This window comes from Theropithecus gelada, chromosome 9, assembly GCF_003255815.1.
Source record: "Theropithecus gelada isolate Dixy chromosome 9, Tgel_1.0, whole genome shotgun sequence".
Classification (NCBI taxonomy): Eukaryota; Metazoa; Chordata; class Mammalia; order Primates; family Cercopithecidae; genus Theropithecus; species Theropithecus gelada.
Genome location: NC_037677.1, coordinates 55,599,208 through 55,626,544, shown reverse-complemented (window position 1 = coordinate 55,626,544; position 27,337 = coordinate 55,599,208). Strand labels below are relative to the sequence as shown.

The 27,337-nt window shown below is 47.9% G+C and overlaps 1 long non-coding RNA gene across 1 annotated transcript in view; it reads left to right on the top strand.

Annotated features, from left to right (window-relative positions):
- Positions 1 to 26,054, top strand: part of LOC112631806 — a 134,150-nt gene extending 108,096 nt beyond the window's left edge. Inside the window, exons 2-3 of the long non-coding RNA XR_003121199.1 lie at positions 6,866 to 7,226; positions 22,719 to 26,054. This is a non-coding gene — a long non-coding RNA (uncharacterized LOC112631806). The remainder of the gene's footprint in view (positions 1 to 6,865; positions 7,227 to 22,718) is intronic.
- Positions 26,055 to 27,337: the final 1,283 nt, after the last annotated feature.

Below are 27,337 nucleotides of genomic sequence, written 5' to 3'. Positions count from 1 at the left end.
CCTGTTGATGGCTGTGGAAGGGGTTAGGTGCTGGAGCAACCACTTCCTGGAAACCTGAACGCACACTTTCCATCTCATAAAATCCCCCCGGTGGAGAAAGGGAAGTGCACTTGTCTCCATGATCGCCGGAGGAGAGAGGGGCTCAGATATGCACCACTTTTGGTGCATCGACTTTGGGTCTGGGATGGGAACCCAGGTCTGTCTGACGGCAAAGTGTGTCCCAATCTTCTGGGGTGTCTAGACACTGTTCATGTGCCAAGGGACAATCAAAACCTGTCACCTCGGCTCCAGTTGGCAGGAGGATACTTCCACCCACACTCCAGTTGAAACAGTGGGAAATGCTGTCAGGCTGACTGACCTGGGATGCGAAGTTGTATAGAGAAAAGGCAACTCTCCATTTTTAAAATTTATTTAAAATTTATTTTTATTTAGTTACTTTTTTAGAGACAGGGCTTTGCTCTGTCACCCAGGCTGGAGTGCAGGGTCGCGATCATAGCTCACTGCAGCTTTGACCTTTGACCTCCTGGACTAAGCTATCCTTCTGGCTTGGCCTCCTGAGTACGAAAGACGGCAGGTGTGCACCACCATGCCCAGCTAATTTTTTATCTTTTTTTTTTTTTTTTTTAAGAGGTCGAGTCTTGTTATGTTGCCCAGGCTGGTCTTGGACTCCTGGACTCAAGCAATCCTCCTGCCTCAGCCTTCCAAAGTGCTGGGATTACCGGCGTGAGCCACCGTGCCGGGCCGTGACTCTCTAGAGCAGGCCACAGAACCCCCACACAGCTGAGAGATGTGTGGACAACTTTTGCAGCACCATGGTTTTGCTCAAGACTTGGCCTCCTCCTGCACGCCCAGAGTCGGAGGGTTGGGGCACACTGGCTTTCTCCTGACCTTAAATGAAAGGGGATTGAGGCTGGCTCTTTTACCACCGTGAGACCCGATCTCTGTCTGGGACCTGTCATTGGAGGACAGCTAGTGACCATGGTGCACTGGGGAGCAGCTGACCTTGCAGTGGGAAGGGCCGTGCCTCTACTTTCTCAGAGAGAGGGATCCAAGGGGCGAGGCGCCTCTCCTGGGAGGTGAAGGCTGGTGTGGCTCAGTGCCGGGGCTGGGGCAGGGAAGCCTGGAGCACTCAGACTTGCTTCTAGGGGGTGTCCCAAATATGGTGAGCTGCATTAGCCACTGTCAGTGGGTGTATGCTGAGGTGCTCCTGGTTTTTCTCTGTTTCTATTTTCTATCTTGACAGAAAAATTGTGATTTTCACACTGTCACTAAACCAATAGGTCCCTGACATGTGTTTTTGTAATCTGTGGAGCTGGTTTCCTGTACTTCTGACAGTTCTATTACATCTCTGACAGTTATATAAAATTTTTCCTCTGGGAAGTTGAGGGGGGCCTTCGCCTCTCCCCTCACTGTAACTCCCCGGTCCCCCACGCTAACTTGTGTTTGGAGATGACGGAGCAGGATGAATGCTTTTCTTGTTCCTGCCCTGTGTTAGCTGCCAGTCACCTCCTGGGAGGCGGAGGGTGGAGTGCACAAGGGAGGGAGCCCCGAACCTGAGCTCCCTCAGGTGGGAGAGGGGAGCAGCACAGAGCCAGCCCTGGTGACTCAGGAACCCACAGTGGAAGGATGCTTCATTCCTGCTGGGTTCCAAATTCGGCCGATTCCCTCTGAGAGTCCTGCCCTTGCCCCTTGCAAACCACAGGGCACTATACTGAGGGAGGAGGCCACCCTGCTTCATGCTGATGCCTGTCAATGTAGGGGGGCAGGAGGTTGGGGCAGAGCCTTGGCTGCAGTGTGTGCATGCTTGTAAGTGTGCACATGTGTGTGTTGAATTCAGGGTGTCACATCTGTGCACATCCACCCTTGCTAGACACTGTGCCAGGCCCTGGGGTGATGGGGCTGTAGCCTCTGTACCTGGGGGGCCCAGGTGTGAGTATGAAAGCTAGAGCTGCACCCATGGGTGGAGCACCTACTCTGGGTAAGTCTGTCCCTGTGCTCACACTGGAAGCACGTGCACCATAGGCACACATGAGTGGGTGGTGCATATGGGGGTAGATGCGGGGAACATGTTTGCCTCTGACTCGGCTGCTACTGTCTGGTGCTAAGCGCAATGTCTGTCTTCAAGACAACTACTTCTTTAGTAGAAACAGTGATAGAAGGGGTCGCTGGAGGGAGGGGAGCAGGGGCCAACATCACCTCAGCCACAGGCATCACCTGTCCACAAAGTGGGAGCTTTATCACCCTGGCCCTGTCACTGCCCTTCTGGGTGGCATTGGACAGATCCCATTGACTCAGTCAAATTAGGAGGAGGCACTGAACATTATCTTGGGGATTCTCTACAAAGCACATATAAAGTGGCCCCTAGACCCCCAAATAGAGCCTCAGCCTCTGCAAAAGCCTTCGCCAGATCTCAGCCTGGTCTTGAGACATTATTTGGGGCCTTTCAATCGACGTAGCCACTCTGATTTTCCTGTCTATGGAAAACGAGGCGTTGCCATGGCAACTGCCACATTACACGCTTCTGTACTGACGATGCCTCTGAGATACAGAGCAGCTTCTCAAAGAGATACACTTTTCAACATGTCATGTAGAATTCTGTACTTGTTAGGGAAAATCGCATTTCCAGCAAAATGACATGCCTCTCCCGGGCTTGCGGACGCATAGCTCACGCCTTCCTTAAACAAAGAATTTTATTCACTGCCTCCCTCCTGCCTCTCTGGTCTGCTACTGGCTACCCACCCCTCCCGCGCCCCAATTCCCTTTACATAAAACATGAAGCTGGAGTTGAGGCCTGCACAGAGGGCAGGGCTCCACTAGCCAGGGTGGAGGAGCCCAGGGTGGGCTGTCCCCTATGGCGGAGGGGCCCAGAGGCCAGGTCTGGGGATGGGTGACTTAGCTCTGGCTGTGGGGTCAGCTAGCTGGCCTGGTCCTCCGGCGTCCCTCCACTGGCTTCCAGGACCCTGGCCTGACTTCTCGGTGTCATGCTTAGAGGAAGGATTGCGAGCTCCCCAGCCCCACTCCTTGGTCAGCACTGCAAAGGGCCTAAGTTAGGAGCTGGTGTCCTCTTCAAGGTCATGGCCTCATTGTATCCCGTGTGTTCAGCAGAACCATGTCAGCTGCTTCATCCCTGTCAGGCAGTGCATCGGGGATAAAGCCAGCCTCATCCCTATCCTCCTTGGTGTGACACTGGACCCACTACTTCCCCTTCTTGACCTCAGATCTGCCATCTGCCCCCGAGCACGTGGGCTGGATGCCCTTGGCAGAGCCTGCTCTGAGAGTCCCAGAGTCTGAGATCTTGTCCCCATGCTCCTGCAGATCTCCAGACCCCAGCTCTCCTTGGAATTCGGCCCAAAGTCTGAAGCTGTCTTTCTCTCAGATTCTGTGACTGATAAATTGGCCACTGAGATATCCCAGGGAAGCCTGTGTGGACACAGGCTTCCCCTAAGGGAACTGACTGCCTGTACTTCTAAGCTCAAATCAGAAGGCTCCTATCCTGGGAGCTCGCTCTTGCATGTTGGCCTTTGCCAGAGGGATGTTGGACCAAGCTGCTGAGTGACCAGGCCAACACCTCCAAGTACTGATGCATTCAGATTACTTGCTGAATTGATGTGATATGCATGTATTGAGGGTCAGCACCAAATGAGCTAATACATGCGAAGCAGTTTGATGAGTGCTCGGCACATACGAGCCATCGGTGCTCATTGGCCATGGTGGCATGAGAAGGTTGTGCAGACGCGGAAACACTTGCACAGCCACTGCCTCCAAGGAGCTGGGAGAGAGGGGATAGCCCAACATTGAAGTCTCAGCACAGGTGGGGAGGGAGTGCTCAATGTAGCCTGGTCCTGGAGGCTGGGGAGCCCCTGAGGGTCTCCAGCCCTTTTCACTGGGCTGAGGGCAGCTCTTGCTTTCAGGAGAACTGACTGGGGCCCCTTCATTCTTTCCTATTAGAATGGCCTCAGAATTGAGACGCCCCCCAGGAGTTAATCCCACAGTTTGCATTGGCCTCTCTCCAGGGAGTGAGTTTGAGGACCATTTTCTCCCTCTGCCTTCCCTAAGGCAATCGCATTGTTCCTGGAAAAGCTTGGCTAGGGAGGGCTTTGTAGGCCGCTGGGGCTCCCTGCGGGTGGTGAGGAACCCTCAGGCCAGCCTCCTTTCACAGACTGGTTATATGGGAATTTGGCTCTTAGACAAGTTGATCAGCAGTTGTCCTTCCGCCAAGAGCCACAGGGAACTTCTGGAGGGGTGCCGTGGGGTGGTTCGGGGCACTAGAGAAAGTAAGGAATAGCAAGGCCTGTGTCAGATACAGAAGGGCAGCTTTACACGAGGAATTCAGTTTTCTCTCCTTGAGACCAGTGATGTTCCAAGTGTGGTTCACAGATCTGTGTTGCTGGTTCACAAACTGTTGGTGGTCCACGAAGGAGTAAGGAGGTTGCATCAGAGCATAAAGCAAATACAACACTAAACACACACTTAATTCAGCTTATATGTGCACCCACACATGCCTATAATTTGTATTATAAGACACTCGATGAAGGCAGCAATGCACGGATTCAGGTTCTAGTGCAAGCTTCGAATGCCACTGCAGACAAGCCCTCTGAATAACACTGCTCTCCACCACCTCTCGCCTGCCTCCCAGTGGAGATGGGATCTGCCTCTGTGCTGCCCAGGCCAACATTACCTCTCTAGGGGCCTCCAGGAGCTTCCCACTGGGTCTCCCTGCCTCCAATCTTATCGTCTTCCAATCCAAAGCATCCTCCACCCTGCAACCAGAGTGTGTTTTCTATGCAACCCTGGCCATATTGCTTTCCTGCCAAACACCTTCCAGTGGGTCTCCAAGTCCAAGTTTCTTAGGGCGGTGTTATGTAAGGGCCCTGCAAATCTTGCTCTCTTGATGCTCTCCCACCTCATCGCCCACCAACCTTGCTTTGTCATCTAGTCACAGGATTTCTTCAGTTCTCCAAATATTTCACTTTGTCTTGCTCCTAGGCCTGTGTCTAAATTGTTGCTCCTGGGACACTGTTCTCCCTTCTTTTGTCTTGGCTAACTCCTATCCCTTCTTCATCAGAGACATTATCTTTCTTAATTAGGATGGCCTTAATTGTATGAAAGAGACTGTTTATTTTCTCAAATATCCTGCTTTCTTATCTATGGAATCCCCCTTTTTGGTTAGGTTTATGGCTTCCCAGGACAAATGTGGCTCCCAGCCTCCCTTACAGCCAGATGTGGTCATGTCGCTAAATTCTAGTCAATGGGATATAGACAGAAGAGTTTCTGGGAGGTGTTCTTTAAAGGAGAGGGGATACTTCTTCCACCTCTCCTCCTCCCTGCTAGCTGGAAAGCAAATGTGATACCTGGAGCCTGGGCAACCCTCTTTGTGAGTGGAAGCCACATGCTAAGAATGGCAGGGCAGTGAGAGAAAAGATGCTTGGCTCTCTGATGACTTTAAAGCTGCCCCTGTCATTCTGAGCTGCTTATCTTCAGACTTCTTATATATGAAAGAGAAATAAGCCTCTATCTTGCAAAAACCACTGTTATTTGGGGGTTTTCTATTAATCACAGTCAAATCTAATTCTAACTGATGCAGGGGCAAGTAATTGAATATCTGAAAGTAAGGAAGACATTTTAGATCTCTCTTTTAACAAGACATCTGGAGGGGGCCTGTTCCGGAATGGTTGGACAGTCTGATCAGTGACTATGATTCTCTCAGCCTTTTCCTTGTGGTCACAGCATGGCCTCTGCAGCTGCAAATATCACATTCTCACATGGAAACATCTCAGGTGGAAGGATGAGCATGGGTTGGAAAAGGTTCCTTCTCATACCCCTGTCCTTTAACCTTGGAGCAAAACTCTCTCCAAAAGCTCCAAGCAGGCTTCCCACTGCATCTTGTTGGCCAGAACCATAGCTGCAAGGGAGGCAGGGACAGTTAGTCTCTGGATGAGTCAGGCAAAGACCAGGGTTGGGAATGGCTGGTGGCTGGAAAGGCAGCAATGCCTTGACATTATCCCTCTGTGTAGTGTCTGTTCATTGGCCTCTCTCTGGAGCACAGTAGCTGGCACCAGGGACACCACTGCAGAGCTCTTAAGAGTGCACCCTTTGGAGCCTGACTGCTGGAATTCAAATCCTGGCTCTGCTGCTTGTGGCTGAGTTAACGTTCCTGCACTTCATCATTTAAGGGGGAGAGGCAAGCATTCTCACCTACCTCAGAAGGTTGTTTGAGGAGTAAGTGGGTTCATATATGTGAAGCACAGAATGCCAGTTCTCAAAATTGGCTGCAGGCTAAAATCATGTGGGGAGTTTGAAAATTTAATGGTGCCTGGACCCTGAAATTTACCCTGGACTTTCTCAGGCTGGTTCCCTGGGAATTTGGTGCTTTTGGTCAAGTTGACCAGCAGCTGTCCCTCTACCAAGGTCCACAGGGAACCTCTAGAAAGGGGGGTGCAGTGGGTTGGTCCTGGGCACTGGAGAAAGTAAAAAACAGCAAGGCTTGTGTCAGATACAGACACTGGGATCTAACTGGTCTGGGGTGTGGCTTGGGCTTTGGGATTTTTAAAAGTTTGCTAGATGGCTGCCACGTGCAGCCAAGAACAGTGGCTAGCAGAGAGGAAGCAACCAGTAAAGGTGAGCCCTGATTGGTTTGGTTCATCAATGTGGCCCCAGTCGTGAGCCCAAATCCTGGCCCAGAGTGGGCCCTCAATAACTGTTTGTTGAATGAATGAATGAAACTTTGGGGACAGGAAGAGGGAGCTGAAGTTATTTAGTCCAACCCTCTGGCACTGGGATTGCTACCCTGCCCACTTGGTTGTTGCCTCTGTTGGAATATCTCCTGCGGGTTCCAGCACTGCCTGTTTCCTCCTTCTCCCAACAGGCCCCCAAAGGCTCTGTGCAGACCAGCCCTTCTCCTCCTTCATCCACAGAGAGGATAAAAGAACATGGCAAGAGGAAGACTCACAGAACCTCATAGAGAGGTTTTGAGAATTGGGCTGTCTGGCTCTCCCATCGCTCATTTGGCCACCAGCTTTGGTCCCAGCTGCTGTGCCCTTGGGGGATGCATTATGCCCCTGAAAGGGGCCCTTGTCCCTTATTGGGGTGTCATCCTGGCTGGGTGGTATGGATTTCGGCTGTAAACATGGCCCATCTGGGAGAAGCCCAGGTGCCACATTTTGAACAGCTCTGAAACTTAAAGCTCAGAAGGCTTTGAAATGCAAATATTTTGAAGGAAACATAAGGTAAACATGAGTGCTTATTTCCCCCTGATGAAAACAATATGCTGTTTGCTCTGAAATGTAAATAGGACCTAGATCGCTTTTAAAGAAAGCCATGTCTCATATTTTTAGGTCCAGGGTAATATCGTTCCTAAAAATATGTGCATCCGGCAGCCTTCCCACCCGCCTGAATCCACACTCCCTTTTTCGTTCCTGATGCCCCTCATTCCAGGCGTTGCTGTCTTCTCCCATAAATATTCCAAATCCACCTCCCCCATTCCCAATCCGGTGCCACACTCCCCCGCCTCAACCATCATCTAATTTTTCCAATACTCTCTGAGTGCTTGGGAGTTCCTTTTGGATAGAATTGGGGGAAAAAAAAATCTGTAGCCAAAGGCGTTTCACCGACTTGAAAGAGATTTTATGGTGCATTGAGTTCTAATCAAGTTTAATAAGTATTTAATGCACGATGGAGACTTTGCCCTCAGCCCTGAGGCCCGGCCATGCATGCTTGCGGCCCCCTGTTGGCCATGAGAGAAAGGACCGCTGCTGGGACCGGTGTTTTGGGTGGGCGCGGCGAGTGACAGCTGCAGAGAAACGAATAATTAGCGATTTCAACCCCTGATAATGAGTAGCTCCATGATCCTTCTTGGAGCCATTAGGAACATCTATCTTATTAATGATCCCGCTCGACAGCCGCGGGCCCAGGCGCCCGCTCCTCTCTCGCTCCTCATCTGTGCACAGAAGAGTGGAGATGGAAGGTGGTCATTTTTCATCTCCCTTAGTAGTGGGGGCTCAAGCTTTCTGGGCCAGCCACATCCCTAGGGCTGATCAGGATCCACCCATGCCCCATGTACCACTCACCCTGGGCACTCCTCCTGTCGCCAGCAGAGAACACCTTTCATATGTGCCTACCTGGTGCCTCTTGGGCCAGGGATGCCATCACCCACAGTGTGTTCTCTTCCTTCCCTGCCACTTGCCTGGGATTTGCTATGATCACCACATTTGGGCAGGTACCTGCTAAGGGTTCAGGGCCTTATCCAGGTCCACACGGTTAGCAAGGGCTAGTGCCAGGATAGGATGCTTGTCTTTTTTGTGGGTTTTTCTGCTGTTCTATGTTGGCCTACTAAGTGAATTCAAGGAAATAACAGCCCTTCCTGGCTGGTTTTCTTAAAGGCAATGTCCAAGCCAGCAGTTGCATTCTGTCTACCAGCTGCCTCTGGTTTGTAGGTAGGAATCTGTTTGACCTGCACATGTCTTAATAATTGGGAAATAGACACTTACATTTCCAGATTTACTGAGAAATTGGAAGACTTGGACACATTAAATTTGTAGTTCTGTATGGCTAGATCTCAGGGGCACCTGCTCTTTTAAGACAGTTTGCCACAGGTCCTACCACTCCCTATCATCCCATGCCTTGCCAGACTTATTCACTTATGTTACCTGTCTGTTTTCATACCTGTTTGTGTTTGAACTTGAGTGAACTATTTAGACCTGTGATGTTCAAATCTTATTTTATCAGCAGATACCTTTTCTCAAACAGATGAGATGGGCAATAGAGAACATCTATTGGGAATATCATGGTTAAGGTTGGCATGGACTTGGAATCCCACTCACTTGGACCCCACATTCTACCCCAGTAGTTCTTCAACGTTTGTGGGAACTCTAGGGCCCCACAGAACACAGTTTGCAAATGGTTTTCCTTGAGAACAAATAAGTGACAAGATCCCAGCCACCCATTGAACACACCAGCAGATACCTTGCTGAAACCATCATCTTGGAGACAAGATGGGCAGAACTTGAGAAGCCCTTAGCAACTGTTCATTTTTATAGGGTAAAAGCAAGTCTTAGAATGAATATCTGAATCAGTGCTTCAACCTAGAGTTTGAATCTCCTTGTTATTCCTAAATTTTTTTCTGGAAGAACCCTCACCGCTCAGTCCCAGTCTCACACCAGTACTGTATATCCCATCCTGAAATTGCAAGCTTTTAGGGAAATGAAGAATGACTCCCACTCACTAAGCAAACAGAATTTGTTACTTAACAAGCAGTAAGTAGTTTAAACATTGCTTTTATGTGAAATGTATACACATAAAATAGAAGAGAATGCAACATTCACCTGAAGCTTCAAAATAAAACATGAGACTGGAAAGGGATTTGGGGGTTATAATGTTGCTTTGGATAACATCTTCTGGTGCTCTTGAACAGGGTCCTCAAAATTTCTCTGTAAAAGGCAAGACAGTAAATAGTTTAGGCCATACACTCTCTGTTGCAATCACTCAACTCTGCTTTTGTAGTTAGAAACAGCATTAGATAACATGTAAAGGAATGGGTGTGGCTGTGTTCCAATAAAACTTTATTTAGAAAAACAGGTGGTGGGCTGGGTTTGGCCATAGGTACTGGTCCCTGCTCCAGGTCTGTGTGGGTACCCTACTTTGTTTTTATAGGTTTCTTAATAGACACATCTGAGAGCAGTGTATGACACTAACTAGGTGTCCTACAATTCATTCAATTCTGATACAAACTTCCCAAGGCAGATCCTGCAAGTTAAGGGCTCAACCTCTATTTCATATGCACTTCTGCCTGGCCAACTACAATTTTCCAGGTTCCCCTATCCCCATTCCAGGCTTGAATATTTGCTAGAATGATTCACAGAACTCAGGAAAGTGCTATCCTTATGACTATTGTTTTATTATAAATGATACAAATGAACAGATTCACCAGGCAAGGTCTTGGGAGTGAGGGGCCCGTGAAGCCTAAAATATTGACTGTCTTGCCCCTTACAGAAAAAGTTTGACGATCTTGACCCCCGCATCAGGAAATGTTCTCCAAAACCACATTATACCTCCCAGATTCCCCTTAAGTTTCAACTGTTTAATTTCCAAGCCTCAGGAAAATATTGCATTCTCTTGTATTTTATGTGTATACATTTCACAAATAGAGTGCTGCAGAGCTTCCACACTCTCTCCCAGTGGAATGTGGGTGTGTCACTCTACCAGCAGCATGGAAGTTACCCAAACCTTGTTTCAGAGTTTCTATCTGGGGCTTCATTAGTAGGCATGATTGATGAAATCATTGGCCATGAGACTGAATTCAATTTCCAGCTGTACCCTCTCTCCCCAGGGGTTGGTGGGGGTGGTGAAAGTTCTAGCTCTCTAATCACTTGCTTAGTGTTTCTGGTGTGGCCAGCCCCTCTCTTGAAACTATCTAAGGTCCCACCTTGAATCACCTCACAAAGTTAGGTATAACCAAAAGGCCCATTATGAATAATAAAAGACACTCCTATCACTCAAGAAATTCTATGGGTTTTTGAAGCTCAAAAACCAAATATGTACTTTGTATTATACCACAATTGGAAAATGGATTTTACTTCATTCGCCAACTCCAACTGATTGGTTATGCCTGCTTGGAGTGCTAGGCTGTAGATTCTGAGTCTAGGTCCAGGTTCACTGGAAAGAGTGCTGTAATCAGTTAGTGATGTCTGCCATGGATAATACAGGAGGCTTTAGCAGCACGTGTGCCATGTATCTGCCATTCCTAAAGGCAAATCTCTGTATCTGGCACCTGTTTTCCAAATAGTATTTTCTTATCTTCCCAAATTTTGCCTGCTAACCTGTGTTCGTGCTATCTAACCTCTCAAAGAGGCTATGCTGAGGTCAGATCCTACTATCTTCCCAACTTGCTTTTAAGTTTCAGGAGAGCAGGTGTCCTGGTGACCACGCATGAAAACTCCGGTAAGGAATATAGCCAGCATCACTCTGTGTACAGAGTTAAGGCTGCAAGAGGGGAGGGGATCAGAAGTCAGCAAGAGCGTACAGAGGTCAGCTTCCCTGAGAGGTAGAGGGCTGATCAAGGTCCCCAAGAACGGGCAGGATGGGGTAGGTGGAGGGGAGAGGAGGGTACATGTCAAGGAGCAAGGTGTTGAGGAGCTGTGGGAGAAGGAGCTGAGGGCCAAGTCTGGTCCCTGACTTCAGAGGGCTTGAGGTCCAGGTAGAGTTGGTAGCAGTGGGAGCCGTTGTTGTTGCTGGACAGGAGAGCTACACAGGACTATTTTGACATGGGGGAAGTTGCACGGAAGGGCATTTCTGGCCAAGTCTAGCAGAACATGAGCAGGAGGAAGCGCTCCTGTTTGGAGCAGCCTGGCCACTGCAGGGAAAAGGAACCTCTCCAGGTGCACACATTGGTCCATTGTGTAGGAGAAGCCAGATCATGCTTACCTTCCATTCCCATGCACCAAGCAATCAACCCCAGAAGTGAGGTCCTCTAAAAACTTGGCCACATCTGCAGGAGTCTAGTGGTGGGATTAAGGAGAAGAGAAACTTATAGAGGAAGGAGCGTGTGCAAGATAAAATGAGCAGACATTTTCTAGCTATCCTTGTTGGGCTGACACACATGGCTGTGAGGAACGAAGCTGTGCACTAGGAGCTTTGTGATCCGCTTGGCTGACCTGGAGCTGATGTTTCGATTAAGGCCTTTCACAAACTCTGATGAAGCACCTACCAACATGGTGCTGGTGATGTTCACTTGCACAGTCCATTTAAACCTGTGAGGAGCAGGTACTGAACCCATTTAACAGATGAGAAAGTCAAGGTAGATAGGTCAAGTGACTTGCCTATGTTAGTAAGTGGCAGAATTCAGTTTTAAACTTAGTTTTCTTGACTCTAGCTTCAGGGCAGTTTTTCATATAGTCAGATAATTCAGTTATCAGATACCGAATGGACAGCGATGCTGAAAGGGGGGTGAATTTTGCAAGTGACCTAGAAATCTTTTCTCTGATTCAACTTCTGGACTATAACAGATGACTGTCGTGAACGAGTGCCTGCCCACTTTACCTGGGATAGCCCCCTTCTCCTAAACATCCTCCCTCCTCTAGAAGTTTCTGTTCTTGCTTCCTCCCTTAGACTCCTGCAGATTCTGCCATGTTTGCAGAGGACCCCACTTTTCTAGCCTCACTTGATTGGCCTGGACATGGATATGTGACCAAAGTTGAGCCAATTTCAATGCTTTTTCCCATCTGGCCAGGGATAATTGGTTCAGGGCTGAGCATTGCATCCAAGCTGGGCCTATCCCAGGCAAATCTTTGGCCTGAAATTTTTAAGATGGAGCTGAAAGGGAGTCTCCAGACTCTCCCCACAATGCAGGCTCTAGGGTGGTCAAAGCCAGGAGCACTTGGCCTCTGCATTGCATGCCATGCTGAGGAGCTGGCCTGCAGGTGAGAGGGAATGAAGCCCCTGCCGAGAGGATCAGAGATGAGAGATGGAGGGAGGACGTTCTCTTCCAATTCTGGTTCCCGTCTTTCTGAGGCCCAGCTGCTTCCTGCCTTTCCTCAGTTTGATCATCGAACCTTCTTTTGGATTCTGTGAGTGAATACATTCCCCTTTCGGCCTCAGCTAGTTTGAGTTGGATTTCTGTCACTGGCAACATGAGTTCTGACTGACACATGCCCCATGTGGAAGCATTTGCCATTCATATGCTCATGAGATATTTACAGGGCTGGTCCTACGTGCATGGCACTATGCACAGTTGCAAGGGTACTGGGCAGGGGAGCATGGAGAAGGGGGTTCCATTCAGAGATTTGGGGTGCAGACAGGATCCATCTGCAGGGGACAAGTTTGTACAGGCTCATCAGTGACTCTCAAGGATATAAAGGGACACTCCTGATCCTCAGATGTCACCTAGCCTGGGGTTGGACTCATGACTCCAAAAGCAGATTCTAACATCTTATGTCTTCACCTTGAAGGAGGAACATGGATATCTCCAGATCTCAGGGAGAGGACGTCTGACCCTTGAGCCAGAACAAGGCCCATTTACTCTGCATTCACGGATTAATCCTGAGTGCCAAATGTGGTGCCTGGTATACTGGAGGTACTTCATAATCATGATGTGAGCTAGATGAATGAACGAATGCATAAATTCATGCATGTTCAGCTCTGCTAAGCTCACTTCTCTTCCAAAGCAGTGGAGGAGGATGCAGCTTCTGTCTTAGACATGTCCTAGCAATTCTGGCTTCCTTCCAGAGCCTTCCAATCCTCCCTGTCCCCTGTTCGCCTGCACCCCCTCCCTAAAAGGAGAGTTATATAGAAAGAGGGTCAAAGCCCCAAAGCCCGAGGTCAACCCCACCCCTGCACTAAGCCAAGTCCTGCCTACCACTCATGCCACGTCTGGTGGTGTCCTGCTCTTCCCTGCTGTCTCTCTGTCTCCTGCATGAATGCACCCCTACTCCCTGCACAGATGTGTATGCAAAGCCCATCCTGTCTTGGCACTCACTGTCTTAAAGGCACTCAGTAAATGTTTGCTGAATGAATGTGGAATGAATTAGATTAAACAGATACACTTACCTTGCTCTAGCATCCATGAGATGGTTTGCTGTCTAAGAGCTCAGCAACTCACAGGGGAGATGTCACCTCAGGGATCGGGATGAAGAATGGACCAAAGAGCTGGAATAGATGGAGGTTCAGGGCACTATGGGTGGGCACATGAGGGAGGGACTCACAGAGGGGTAGCATTTGCACTGGGTTCAGAGGGAATGAGTAGGAGTGTAGCTGGTCAAGAGTATACCTGGTAGGAGTGTATCTGCCAGGATACTTTACAAATTACAGTGATAGGAAAAGAAAATCTCAAACAGAGGTAGGGCAGACTACAGGGCTGGCTGATTCAGCAGCTCTCAGATGCTATCTTGGACTCAGGTTCTTTCTCTACTCTGTCACCCACAGTGTTGATTGCATTCTATAGTCAAACGATGGCTGTCAGCAACATTGGGGGCTATGTGTGTCCTTGTCCTTGTCTAGTGGGAGAGAGGGGAATCACTCTTCCAAGCGTAAATTATAATTGGATTGGACAATTTTGGAAAAGAACCTGCCCCTGGACCATTAAGTCACATGGCAGTCTCCTGTGTTGATTGACTTAGAATAATAGGGCCCACTCCTGGGGAAGATGAGATCAACTGCCCTTGAGCCACTGGGTTGTGTGGGGAATTGGGGGTGGGGGATAACAGAACCAAACAGAGGCCGGACAGGAGGCAGGGAGGATGGGTAACAATGACGAGAGTCCATATCAGAGGAGGGGAAGATGCATGAAAGGGCATTTCTGGCTGAGGGAACAGGCCATGTTAAGGGTTGGCGTCAGGACTTGTGTGTTTGGGAGATGATAGGAGTCAGATGGAGAAGGGGCTGAGAGGCTGATGCCCAAGGGCAGGCCCTTGAATACCATGCTGGGGAATGGGATCTCCCTAGGAGAGTGGACTTCTGTGGACAGGAGAAGGGGAATGAGAAACATGCTGAGCAAGCCCAATCCCTCCCTCCTTGGGTTCTCGTGGGGGCACCATCCCAGGATTACCATATGCAGTAGACTGGGTTCTGCAGGTTTGGACAAGGCTGGGGTCTGCATTTCCTCATGTCCCCTTCTCTTTGAGGTTCTGAGTTAGGGCTGGCCACATGTGAAGCTGTGGGAGATTTGGAAGGTGGAAGCAGAGAAGAATTAATCATTCTCAGAAGGTCAGGACCATCAGACAGGATGACAGATGCAGAAGTGCCCACAGGCGTCCAGGGTCCCATTCATCTTTCCGACTCTTGGCCTTACCCACTTCACCAGTGGGGGCCCCCGAGGTAGCCGCCAAGTGCTGAACTGCAGGTCCCCCAGAGGCAGCAGCCTCCATAGTCCCCAATTCCTTCCCATCTACCCACCTGTTCCTGTGCTTCAGGTTGTTGGTGCCTTCCTCTGGTCCTCTCCCAAACCTTGATCTGCCCAGCCCACCTGCATCTGTGTAAGCACTAAAAACTCAAATGCTATGTTAAGACTAGTTGCTTAACACCTACACATTCAGTGGAGTCATCCTCGAGTAATAATAGCTCAGCTTGACCCAATCAGAGAGGCTGAATTATAGCATAACAGCACAGGCTGCTGGCTTCAGATCCTGGCTCCCCACAACCTGCTGTGCAAACTTAGGTGAGTTTTCCGTGTCTCTGTGGCTCAGCTTCCTCCTCGGAGAAGTGAGCCTAAGAATAGGGCTAGCTGCAGAGAGTGGCTAGAGGAGCCCATGAGTTGATAAGACAGCATGATTCGCACAGTGCCTGGAACGTAGTAGGTGCTGTGTAAGTGTTAGCTGTTGTTACCACCTATTTGTCATGTTCCAGGCAGCAGCCCAGGTGTTCACACAGGTGTTAATTCATTTAATCTCCCCAACAATCCTGTGAGAGTGGTAGTGCTATTAACCCCATTTACAGAGTCACAGAGAGGCTATTAGGTTGGAACATATGAAATTGCTAGTTTTGTAGGTCAAACATAGTTCTGTATCAGCAATTGCTTGTGGCTCACAGCTAGCATGACTGCAGGTCTCAAAGCCGGGCAACCTGCCCAAGCTATGCAGCCTGTACTTTTACTGGAGCACCTACTGGGCACCAGAGAGACGGTGTGTCCTCTATTACAGCACTAATAATATTACAGGAGGGCTGTTTATGTAATGAAGGCTGTGCACATGGAAGAGGGTGCTACAGGCTATTTTCAATCCCTTTCCCCTACACCTTAGCTCATTTGGGCATATCAGACATAGACATCACCTCTTTCATGAAGCCTTCCCTAACTTCCCCATCCAGAGAAGTCAAGCCATGCACAGAGTCAGAGGTAGGAGAGGGCCCTGTTCATCTGGAGGACAGTGGGAAGTTTTGTGTGGCTGGAATGTGCACTACTTGAAGAAGAGCCTGGAAAGGGACCTAAGCCAGAGGAAAAGACCTGGGATGACAATGGGGCTTGGCTCCATTGTCACCATGAGAATGAGCCATCCAGGCCAGCTTTTCTTACTCACGAAATGCCACTGAATCTCTTGATCTTGGCCTGCCCTTAAGCCTTCTTGGAAGGTGCTCCTTGGTGAGGGTGCACCAGGGACCCTGAAATGACATGTCTGGCAGGAGGTAGGCAAGTTTCCAAGTCTGGGTGGCATCACAGGGACTTACTGGCTTTTGCCTGAGGCTGCAATCCCCGTAAGAGTGACCTATGGAGTTGACCTCTGCACTGGGAGTCTTAGGCGGCCCCATGTCCCACCTTCTGCTTTGCATCCTCTGGACCTAACCTGCCTTCCCGAATCCAGGCCCGCGGCTTTGTCCTGGGAAGCACCATCTCAGCCCAGGCTGAACGCCGCCCGTCCCATCCCCATCCCCATGTCTGTCCTGCACTCCTCTCTCTGGGACAGGGCTATTCTCTTATCTGGGGTGGGGGAATCTGACAGATGGTACCAGAAACCAGGTACCTGAGGGTTTTCCCAGGACTGCCTGGGAGAACTGGGGGTGACCAGGGTCTCCTATTCCCTTGCATGTGTTAAGAACTTGGGGTGTGGGCCAGGCGCGGTGGCTGGAGTCTGTAATCCTAGCACTTTGGGAGGCCGAGGTGTGCGGATCATGAGGTCAGGAGATTGAGACCATCCTGGCTAACACGGTGAAACCCCGTCTCTACTAAAAATACAAAAAATTAGCCGACTGTGGTGGCGGACAACTGTAGTCCCAGTTACTCGCGAGGCTGAGGCAGGAGAAGGGCGTGAACCCAGGAGGCGGAGCTTGCAGTTACCTGAGATGGCACCACTGCACTCCAGCCTGTGTGAAAGTGCGAGAGACTCAGTCTCAAAAAAAAAAAAAAAAAAAAAAAAAGAACTTGGGGTGTGGTGCTGGGCTCCCCGGTAGGAATCCTGCTCTGGCCCTTCCTAACCAGTTACCTCCTTTGTAAAATGGGGCTTACAGATAGCGCTTACCTCCAAGGCCAGTCAGTGCATAGCAACCGGCTCTTGGAGTATAGTTCCAACCTGAAAATTGGTTGGTATTTTTCTGTACCTCAGTGACTGAGGGGAACGCGAAACAATGAAGAGGTAGGTACAGACTTGACACTCGCTTGTCAAAAGGGTGAGTGACTTTGCTGAATTGGATGATAGCTTTTAAATACAGAAAAAATCTTTTTTTGGGGGGCTACTCACAAACCAACAACTATAGACCCGACACAGACATTCTTTTAAGTTTCATTTGGAAAATTAATATTTTCTCCGTCACTTTTTTAAGTCTAGAAAAATCAGTAAAAGATAAGTTAAGCCTTTACAATTTTCATAGTGACATCACTAAACACAGCACCGGGAAGAGAGGCTTAGTAGCCACCATGACATGGCATTTCCACCACAGAAATACAATAGAAGCACATGGCCCTGGTAGCATAGAGAATAATAAATAAAGTGCAGTAAGATCATTTGGAAGTGATGAGTTTTGAGGATTTGTTACTTTTGTTTTTAGCATAATTTATTTTGAATTTATGTAATTTGATTTCAAAATAATAGTCATATTTAACACCCAGCTTGTAAAATTCCTGAAAATTTAACAATTGGCTCTTGTGAGCCGGTAAAAGCTGGCTCCAGCATGCCACCCCAGGGTTACTGTGGGGGGTAAATAATTGAATGTTTTCCAAATGTTCAGAAAACCCTGACATATTGAGTAAGCCCTCCATAAAATGTTAGCTAATCTTCTTACTTACTATTATGATTCTCGATTGGAACTTTGGTGAAGTCAGGGGCTGAGGTTAGGTGTATTTTACCACTAGACTAAGTTCTGCTTGAGGACAGGGATCTCCTTTTATTCTCCTGGCATCTAGCACAGGCGCGGCCTGCAGGAGGTGGTGGGCAATGCTCTCTGAGTTGGCATTTTTCCAGCTTGACCTGGATGGACGTCCGTTTCACTCTGGCTGACCTGTGGCCATCCCTGGGTCCTTCCCAGCATCACAAGCCACAGATGCCATCAGGTGGGCCTGTTGGTCTTTCCCTTTTCCTGTTGGTTCGTCAGGAAAATCTCACAAGAAGGTGCATATGGGGGAAGCCCCACTTCTCAGGTGCTGACCCAGGAGAGGAATCGAAGGCAGATATTCTCGGCTCTGTGCCTGCTTCCTGCTCCTTAAAGAGACCTGGGGGTGTTTACAAGTTTAAAGCCTTACAACATTGGGATTGAAGTACCATTGCCCCTTTGTATCCGTGGGATCTGCATCCATGGACTTAACCAACTGTGGATCAACAATACTCAGGGAAAAAAAAAATCCAAAAAGTTCCAAAAGCAAAACTTGAATTTGTTGTGCACTGAGTCCTACTCTGAATCCACATGAATGAAGTGATGTGTAGACATTGTATTAGCTACTATAGTATAAGTAATTAGAGATGACAAAGTATACAGAAGGATGTGCATAGGTTATAATGCAAATACTATCCCATTTTAAACTAGGGATTTGAGCATCCCTGGATTTTGGTATCCATGATGGGTGCTGGAACCAGTCCCTAGTGGATACCCAGGAATGACTGCGCTTGCAAGAGGTAGCTGAGTTCCCATCTCCCTGCTGAAACTAATGGATGTGCCCACCCTATGCAGGGAAAACCATGTACTTAAGGACCCAAATCCTACTGGGGGAGGGGCATGTGAAGAGGGAGGAGCAGAGAAGTTTGCTCCAAGTCTGATAAAAGTAGCGTGAATGCTTTTTCCTTTATCCACAAACATTTATTGAGCATGGATCATGGGCCAGGATAGGGCTGACTTCTGGGGATATGAAGTAAAAATTCCATAGCCTTTGCTCTCAGGGAGATTACATTACAGTAAAAGGAAGCAAAGAGCCTATTGGAAGGGCTGCCACTGGATGCAGTATGGAATCGCCCTCAGCAAGTTGCAGTTGTTCAGGTGGGAGCGGTTGGTCCTGGGGGAGCATTGGGAAAGGCTCAGTAGAGGGGTGATGTGATTTGCTTGTTGCAAGCTGGGGAGGTGCTCACCTGATGGTTAAGGGACAGAGGCCATGGTGCTGTGGGCAGGAAGTCCCTCGTGGACAGAGGCAAGGCCGTGTGGAAGGGACTCACGTGAACCAGGCAAGTGAGTGGAAGGGCACAGGGCAGGGCTTAGCAGAGGAGCCAGGCAGCAGCAACAGAGAAGGGGTTCACCCTTAAAGGAGCAGTCCATAAGGAGATGGCAATGAATGGGTCAGAAGCTGAAGGAAGACAATGAGACAAAGATAGGTGCCCCAGAGTAGAGCCTAGAGCCTGCACAAACACAGGTGCAGGCAGCTTATTTGTCAGGTGATTGTGAAAGCTGGAGTGAGGGAGCAGGGAGAGAGACAATGTGTGAGAACAGGGGAATAAAGAGTGCATAATTACTGTGAGCAACTGAACACAAGCCCACTAGCACCCTCTAAGGAACTGTGGAGAAGATGCCTTGGAACTCTCCCTCCCAAGGATGGGAAGTTGACTCACCCACTCCCATCTTCCACTGGTTGGGAGCTGCCCCTGGGGGTGTTAACTCCTCCATTTTTTGGCCATGCTGGTGTTTGAGCCAAGGGGTCACCCTGATGCAGAAAGGGAGAGAGTCACATCAGCACACTTGAAGTGAAACGCTGGCAGCTGGTACACAGCTGTCTTTCTCAGCTGTGCTGATGTCGGGAGGACCAAAAAGATGTGACATGGAGTACACAAAGTATTTGCTAAAGGAGTCAAGGAAAGAGTGAGTTTCAAGAAGGAGGATGGGTTGACAGGTTGCCTGTCATGGAGAAGTCTTAGATAGAAAGGTCCAGGATGGAAAGAGTTGGGTTTGCATTGGGGTTCAGCGGACAGGTAGGGTCAGAGCCAAGTTGCACTGGGCTGAGGAATGAGAGGGCAGTGAAGAAGCAGAGACAATGGCATAAGTGATTATTATTATTTTTTTCTGGATTGTCAGCTGTGAAGGAAAGACAACGAATCTGACAATAACCAATGGTAGACACAGAATGGAGAACTCACTGAGGATGAAGAATGTGCAAGGATCAAGGATAATGGTGAACTTGAGGGACTTCAGGGTTTGCATTCCAAATTTTCTTTCCTTCAGACTGTGTGTGTGTGTGTGTGTGTGTGCGCGCACATGCGTATGTGCGTGTTCTTGTGTGAGTGTGTCTATATGTCTGTGTGCTGGGACTAAAGAGAGAGAAGGAAAAATTGCTCTTTTCTTGGGACTGTGGGATGACATGGGCATTGGGGTTGGACAGTCCTGGTTTAGAATCTTTGGTTCTGCCACAGTGTGATCTGGGCCAAGTACTTGGAACTCAGGGTTGTTATCTCTAAAATGGGGATAACAATATTTCTCTCCCAAAGTTCTGGGCTTCAATAAGAAAAGGTTTGTAGAAGAGTCTGACATGGATTAGATGGTCAGAGCCTCAGTATTATCTGAGGGACAGTGTGGTGGTTAAGAGAACAGACTTTTGAGCCAGACTGCCTGCCTGGGTTCAGGCCCAGCTCTATGCTGTCCAGGCTGTAATGCACACAGCGACAGCATCAGCAAGAGTAAGGGTGTGACGAGATGTGAGGCTGGATTGGTAGGCATGTCCAGAGAGCTGAGACCAGAGCCCAGGCCAAGGTTGGACTTCATCTACCTCGGGCTCTAGGTCCCTGGCCACTCCACTACTCCCAGTGACTTAGTTTCTCCTCTGCCAGGAGGGGGTGAACTGACACACACCTGTCAAATGTGTGGTTCAGATACTAGCACTCCCTGTCCCTAGCAGACATTATCGATGGAACAGACACGTTCTGGTGGAGTTTGGACATTGTCTCATTCATAGTGCTTCCTGACATGGGCTCCAGGTGGGCCCTGCAATTGATCAAACTCGCCAGATGAGATTTTCCATCTAGGTCTATGTGATCTCTCTAGATGCTCCTGTTCTTTGATCTGGACAAGCCCAGCTTCTGCCCAGTTCCCATGCTTTGCAGGGCCTTTCTCCAAGTTTTCAGAAAATGTATAGCTAACTGCAGTCCTCATTTTTTCACTTGGCTGGTTTTCTCCCACCCCTGCAAATGGGGCAGGTTGTGGGATTTGTGTCTATGGGGCTGTTCCCGGCTCAATTCTAGAAGGGCAAACTATTGAGTAGATTACCTATGTTGCCCAGCATAGTATTTTTCCCTTTTCTTTTAAATAACAGTACTATTAAGATATAGATCACACACTATATAATTCACCCATTTTAAGTGACCGTTCAATGGGTTTTAGTGTATTCAAGAGTTGTGCACCCATCACCACAATCAATTTCAGAACATTTTTATTGCCTGAAAAGAAATCTTGTACCCTTTAGCCATCACCCCCTCATCTCCCCTATTTCCCCTAGCCCTAAGCAACCACTAATGTATATTCTGCCTCTACAGAGTTTCATGTTCTGGACATTTCATATGAATGGAATAATATATTACGTGGTCTTTCGTCACTGAATTCATTCACTTAACATAATGTTTTCAAGGTTCACCCATAGGGTAGCAAGAATCAGTACTTCATTCCTTTTTATGGCTGAATAATATGCAATTGTAAGGATATATCACATTCTGTTTATCCATTTGTCCATTGATAGACCTTCGGGTTGTTTCCAACTTTTGGCTATTATGAATGATGTTGCTAAGAACATATATACAAGTTTTTGTAAAGACACAGGTTTTCATGTCTCGAGTATGTATCAATTAGATTGGTGCAAAAATTATTGTGGTTTTTGCCATTACTTTTAATGCCAAAAGCCACAATTACTTTTGCAGCAACCCACTAGGAGTGGAATTGCTGGGTCATGTGTTAATTCTATGTTACATAATCAGACTCTTTTCCAAAGTGGCAGTACTATTTTCCAGTCCTGAAAGCAGTGTATTAGGGTTCTAATTTTTCTACATGCTGCCCAACACTTACTATTATCTGACTTTTTGCTGCTAGTCATCCTAGTTGGTGTGAAGTGGTATCTCACTGTGGTTTTGATTTGTATTTCCCTCAATAATGATATTGAACATCTTGTCACATGCTTATGTGCTTGTTGGTGATTTGTAAGTCTTTTCTGAAGAAATATCTATTCAGATCATTTGCTCATTTTTAATTGGGCTGTCATTTTATTATTGAGTCATAAAACTACTTTATATATACTATATACAGTCCCTTATCAGACATATAGTTAGCAAAAATTTCCTCCTATTTAGTGAGTTGTCTTTTCATAGTCTTCATGGTGCCTTTGAAGGACAAAAGTTTTAAATTTTAAAACTTTTAAAAGTTAAAATTTTATGAAATCCAATTTTCTATTTTTAATTTTGTTGCTTGTTCATTTGGGGACACATCTAAGAAGCCATTGTCCAATCCAAGATCACAACAATTTACCCTCATGTTTTCTTCTAAGAGGTCTATAGTTTTAGCTCTTCTGTTTGGGGTTTTGATCCACTTTTAGTTAATTTTTTTCATACGGTTTGATGTAGGGATCCAATTTCATCCTTCTGCATGTTGTCCCAGCACCATTTTGTTGAAAAGATTATTATTTCCCCATTGAATTGTTTTGACATCCTTGCTGAAGATGAATTGACTTTAAATGTGAGGATTAATTTCTGGATTCTCAAGCCAGTTAAATTAGCCTCCATGTTTATCCTATGCTCCTATGCTGGTACCACACTGTCTTTATTACTGTAACTTAGAAGTACGCTTAGAAATCAGGAAGTGTGAGTCCTCCAATTTTGTTCTTTTTCAATATATATTTTTTTCTGTTCCAGATTCCTTGAATTGTTACATGAATTTTAGGATCAGCTTGTCCATTTCTGCAAAGAAGCCAGCTGAGATTTTGATTGGAGTTGCATTGAATCTGTAGATCAAGTTGGAGAGCATTTGCATCTTAACAGTATTAAGTCTTCTCACCCGTGAACGTATTATATTTTTCCATGTATTTAGATATTTAATCACCTTCAACAACGTTTTGTAGTTTTTAGAGTATAAATATTGCACTTCTTTTGTTAAATGTATTCCAAAGTATTCTTTTTGACACTGTTGTAAATGAAGTTGTTTTCTTAGTTTCATTTTGAGATTGTTCACTATATGATATTTCTTTTGTGGGATAGTATGTGATTGCTCATGAATGGTGCTGATGCACTGATTTTTATGACTTGTTTAGACAAAAACTTCAAAATAAGATCTGCCTTACACACACTAGGGGCATCCTAGCATCTTTGAATTCTGAGACGTCATTTTATTACAACAGTTTGTTTATTGATTTATTTGTCGAGGGCCCCCTATGGGCCAGACATTGTTTTAGGAGTAAGAGGCACAGCAGTGGGTGCAGCAAAGTTTCTACCCCTGTGGAGTGTGTGTTCTCATGGGGGAGACAGACAACAAACTAACCGCTAATCAAATACTTAATACAATTTCAGGCAATCACAAGTCTTTTGAAAGAAAATGAATTAGTTTAGGATACAAAGTTCAGGGGCACAATGTGAGATTCAATGGGATGGTGGGGAAGGCCTTTCTAGGGAGGTGACTTAGGGACAGAATTAAGTGCAGGGTGAGCTGTGTGGAGAGCTGGGGAGGACAGTAGGTGCCAGGCCCTGGGTGGGAACACACTGCAGAGGATTGGGGACAACAGGGGAGCCAGCGTGGCCAGGGTAGAAGGGACCTGAGATGGGGAGAGGAGCTGAAGAGTTAGGCAGGGACCAGGTCATGAAGTCAGATTGGCCACGGTAAGCACTGTAGCTTTTACCCTGAGTGTGATGCCAAGTCACCGGAGAGATTACCAAGAACCGCAGGAGTCAAGGAAGGTGCCTTGAAAGTCAAGGAGGCAGGTGAGTTCTGCAGGGAGAATCTGCATGCACAAAGGCTTCAGGGTATGGAGAGCCAGGCAGGAGCAACAGCAGGAAAAAAGGTATGGGAAGAAGCTCAGCCTGCTTGGAGCAAATGGAGTATATTCTGGAGCAAGACAAAAGAGAAAAGAGGGGAGGGTTGGCGTGCTCTCTGGTTGTATCATGGTCTATCCAGAAGGTAGCATTGGTTTCAGCCCAGAGTTCAGCCCAGATTCAAGGCTTAGGAAACCTAGAATCAAGCTTTGGCTCTAACGTTGACTTGTTCTATGATCTTGGGCAAGTCATCTCCCTTCTTTGGGGTTTGATGTTGTCATCTGTACAATGGGTGCTTTAGAACAAGAACAACCTCAAGTGTGTTGCCCCTGTAATGCATCTCTTTGGAGATTGCTTGATTCACCAAACCCTGGAAGAGAGCCCTTGTTGGGAGAGAGGCCTTCTGTTAGCTGAGCTGGTCTATAGCTTCTCTAAGCTCAGATGTCTCCTGCCCTGAGGTTTGGGAGGGTGACAGGGTAGAGTGTTACTATGATTTATCTCTCCCTTTCATCATTACCAAGCTAATGTGATAGCCTGTGGCTGGTCTGTAGGGTGGCTAAGCTTCTAAGGAACTAAAGCTGGAAATGCTGGAAGTAAGTGTGGCAGAGTTGATAAGTGGTAGAGAAGGGAGATGGAGAGAGGTTAAACATAGCAATGCCAGGCCCAACTACACCATGTCCTCCCAGAAAAAGTTGGGAAGGGCTCAGACCCTGACTGGTCCACCTGCATTGGTTTGCAGAGGAAGTGAATAAGGCCCAGAGAGGGAATGACTTCTGCCTTAGGTCACCCAGCAAATTGGAGGCAGAATAGAAACATGGTTCCTGGTTCTGGACTCATGGTCTTTCCACTGCACCCCACTGCTTCTGGCAAGTTGAAAGCCAATGCCCTTAGGGCAAGGAGAATTAACAAGAGGTAGAGAGAGGAATGTGTCTGAATGTTGGTTAGGTGGTAGGAGAAACAAGAAGTGAGCAGCCTCCTGGTGGTCCTACTTCTCTCTGATCAGGACACACCAGCACAGAAGTGCAGACCCTGCTGTAGCTGCGCCTGCCCTGGAGCCAGCAGCAGAGGATGCCCAGGAATCTGGGGAAGCCAGCCTGTGAGCCCTCGTTGTGCCACACCTCTGTACCCGCCACAGCTTCTCCACCTGTGTGATCTGGCCCATGACATTTTCTGCTCAGAAATCTTTCCTTTGCTCACTTGCCGACAGGATTGGGGCAGGACTGTGGCAGCCTCTTCCCTGCGCTGCTCTATTCAGACTCTGGGGACCTTGTAGATGATGAAATTGAGAAAATAAAAGTTGTCCTCATTCTGGTCACCACTTTGGGAACACAGTTTTGGGAACACTTGAGAAAGGGGCTGATTCGTATGCCTCTGACAGACTGGCCCAGCACCCAGGAGACCACAGCCTCCTCCATGCCAACCATGGCACCTGCTGGCATAGTCCACTGGTGCCCCAGTGACATTTGCCATTTTTCAGAGTCTTTCCTCACTCTTTACCCTCTTTAGGGCTCAGCCAGCCTGCTTTGCCAACTGGGGTGTGGTGGCTACTGTCTTTGCCCCTGCCCTTAACCTTGCGTTCTCCTGTCCTGACCATCTGCTCTTCCTAGTGACCATGGGGGCTATGGGCTCCAAGCCAGGCCAATCAGATCCTTTCCCTGGAATTTTTTGCCACTTAAGCTGGCCCAAAGAGCTTGTTATCCCGTTTCCTACAAAGCTGTTTAGATATAAGCCAGAGATGCCTGTGGCCAGTGTTTCAACCTCTTGAAAAGCTGAAACTGGAAGAATAAAGTCAGCAGTCTGAGAAACAGATGGAGGTTAGAGAAAGCATCCTAGGGTACTTGGGTGCCTGGATCCCACTGTTCCTGAGTCTGGACCACCCCTCTTTTTTAGAGAGCTGGTGAACTTGAGTATTTTTTTTAGCAGTCAAAGGGACTCTGACTAATCTGTGGGTCTGATAACTCTGGCTTGGCCTTTTCATGGGTTGTGAGAATCAGATGACTTGCCCATGGTCCACAGCCAACCAGGGGTAGATCTTCAAGAAGCCTTCCCCATCTCAAAATCCTTACAACAACCATTCCACTCATCATGTCGAAAACTGGGTAATCCAGAAAGAACAGGAAAGGTGGGGACACATAATTGTTGGGGCTTGACATAGGCTCTCTCATCTCCACACAGTTAACACTGTTTTACGATAAAACAAAGAAATAAATTCTTATTTTATAGATTAAAAAATCAAGGCCATGCAACTTGGTACTTTCTGGCCCTGGGGAGTCTGTGTCTCAGCCCGAGTGGCCAGCTGGACAAAATGAGTGTCACCCTGGCCAGCCCCTGGACCAGCCTGCCCCAATCTCTGGGCCTAGCTGATGCCGTGGGTTCAGCATCCAGAGTCTTGTCCATGGACATCTCTCTGGAGATTCAGGGTTGGCCAGGGCCTTGTGTGATAAGAATCACTGAATGTCAGTGCCCAGAGGAATCTTTGAGATAGAGAATGGAGCAAGCGCACGAGACAGAGACACTTGGCCTGGATCACACTGCCGTGTGGCTGCTACATGCTGGGCACAGAAACAGATGCAGGGAACCTGGGCTCTGGAGCTCCCACCACTGCTGCAATATGCCACATCGCTTCCTGCCTGGTCCATCAGTGTCCCCAGCAGGTGACCTTGGACAGTGTCCCAGGAGCCAAATGTGGTTCCAGGGTCAGAGTGACATGACAGGGCGGATCTATAGATCTGGTGGAAGCCGCTTGGTGGCATCTCGCCCAGGAGTATCTAAGAATATAAAAGGGTTAGATTTGGGGACATGTATTTTAGCAGATTCTGAAACTTGCTCTTGCATTTTTGAATATTTATACTCTGCTTCATGAGCTCAGATATAAAATCTAGGTCTGTGTTCTCTCCTAGTGCCTCTGTTGCTTGCAGATACAGAACTTCCTTCAAAGAAATAGGTGAGTGGCCCATGCAGTAAATGCCCCCAGGACTGAGGTGACCCAGCTTTTCAGTAGACCTTCTGCTTGGCCATGCTTTGCAGGCTTCTGGTCACTAGTCCAGGTGACTGGTTGAGGATGAAAAAGTCACTTCTTAGCCTCCTCCATTGCTCCTCCATGCTGTTTGCCTCAAGAAGGAAGCTCTGACCTGCTGGGGTATTCACAGCTCACCAACGCCAAGTCCTCTGTTTCACTTTTCTCCTTGCAGGGGCCTTTCTCTGCAACGTGTCCTTCTCTATGTCCACTGGCCCAAAGCCTGACCTTTAGTAAGGTCTTCCCCCAGAATGGTGTCATGAGAAAGATAGACTTGAGGTGTAATTTATTGAATACTGTACTGAAACGGAAAAACAGAATGGTTGTATAAGTATTTTACGTCCAGTTTCTTTTCTTTCTTTCTTTCTTTTTTTTTTTTTTTTTTGAGATGGAGTCTCGCTTTGTCACCCAGGCTGGAGTGCAGTGGTGCGATCTCAGCTCACTGCTACCTCTGCCTCCTGGGTTCAAGTGATTCTCTTGCCTCAGCCTCCCG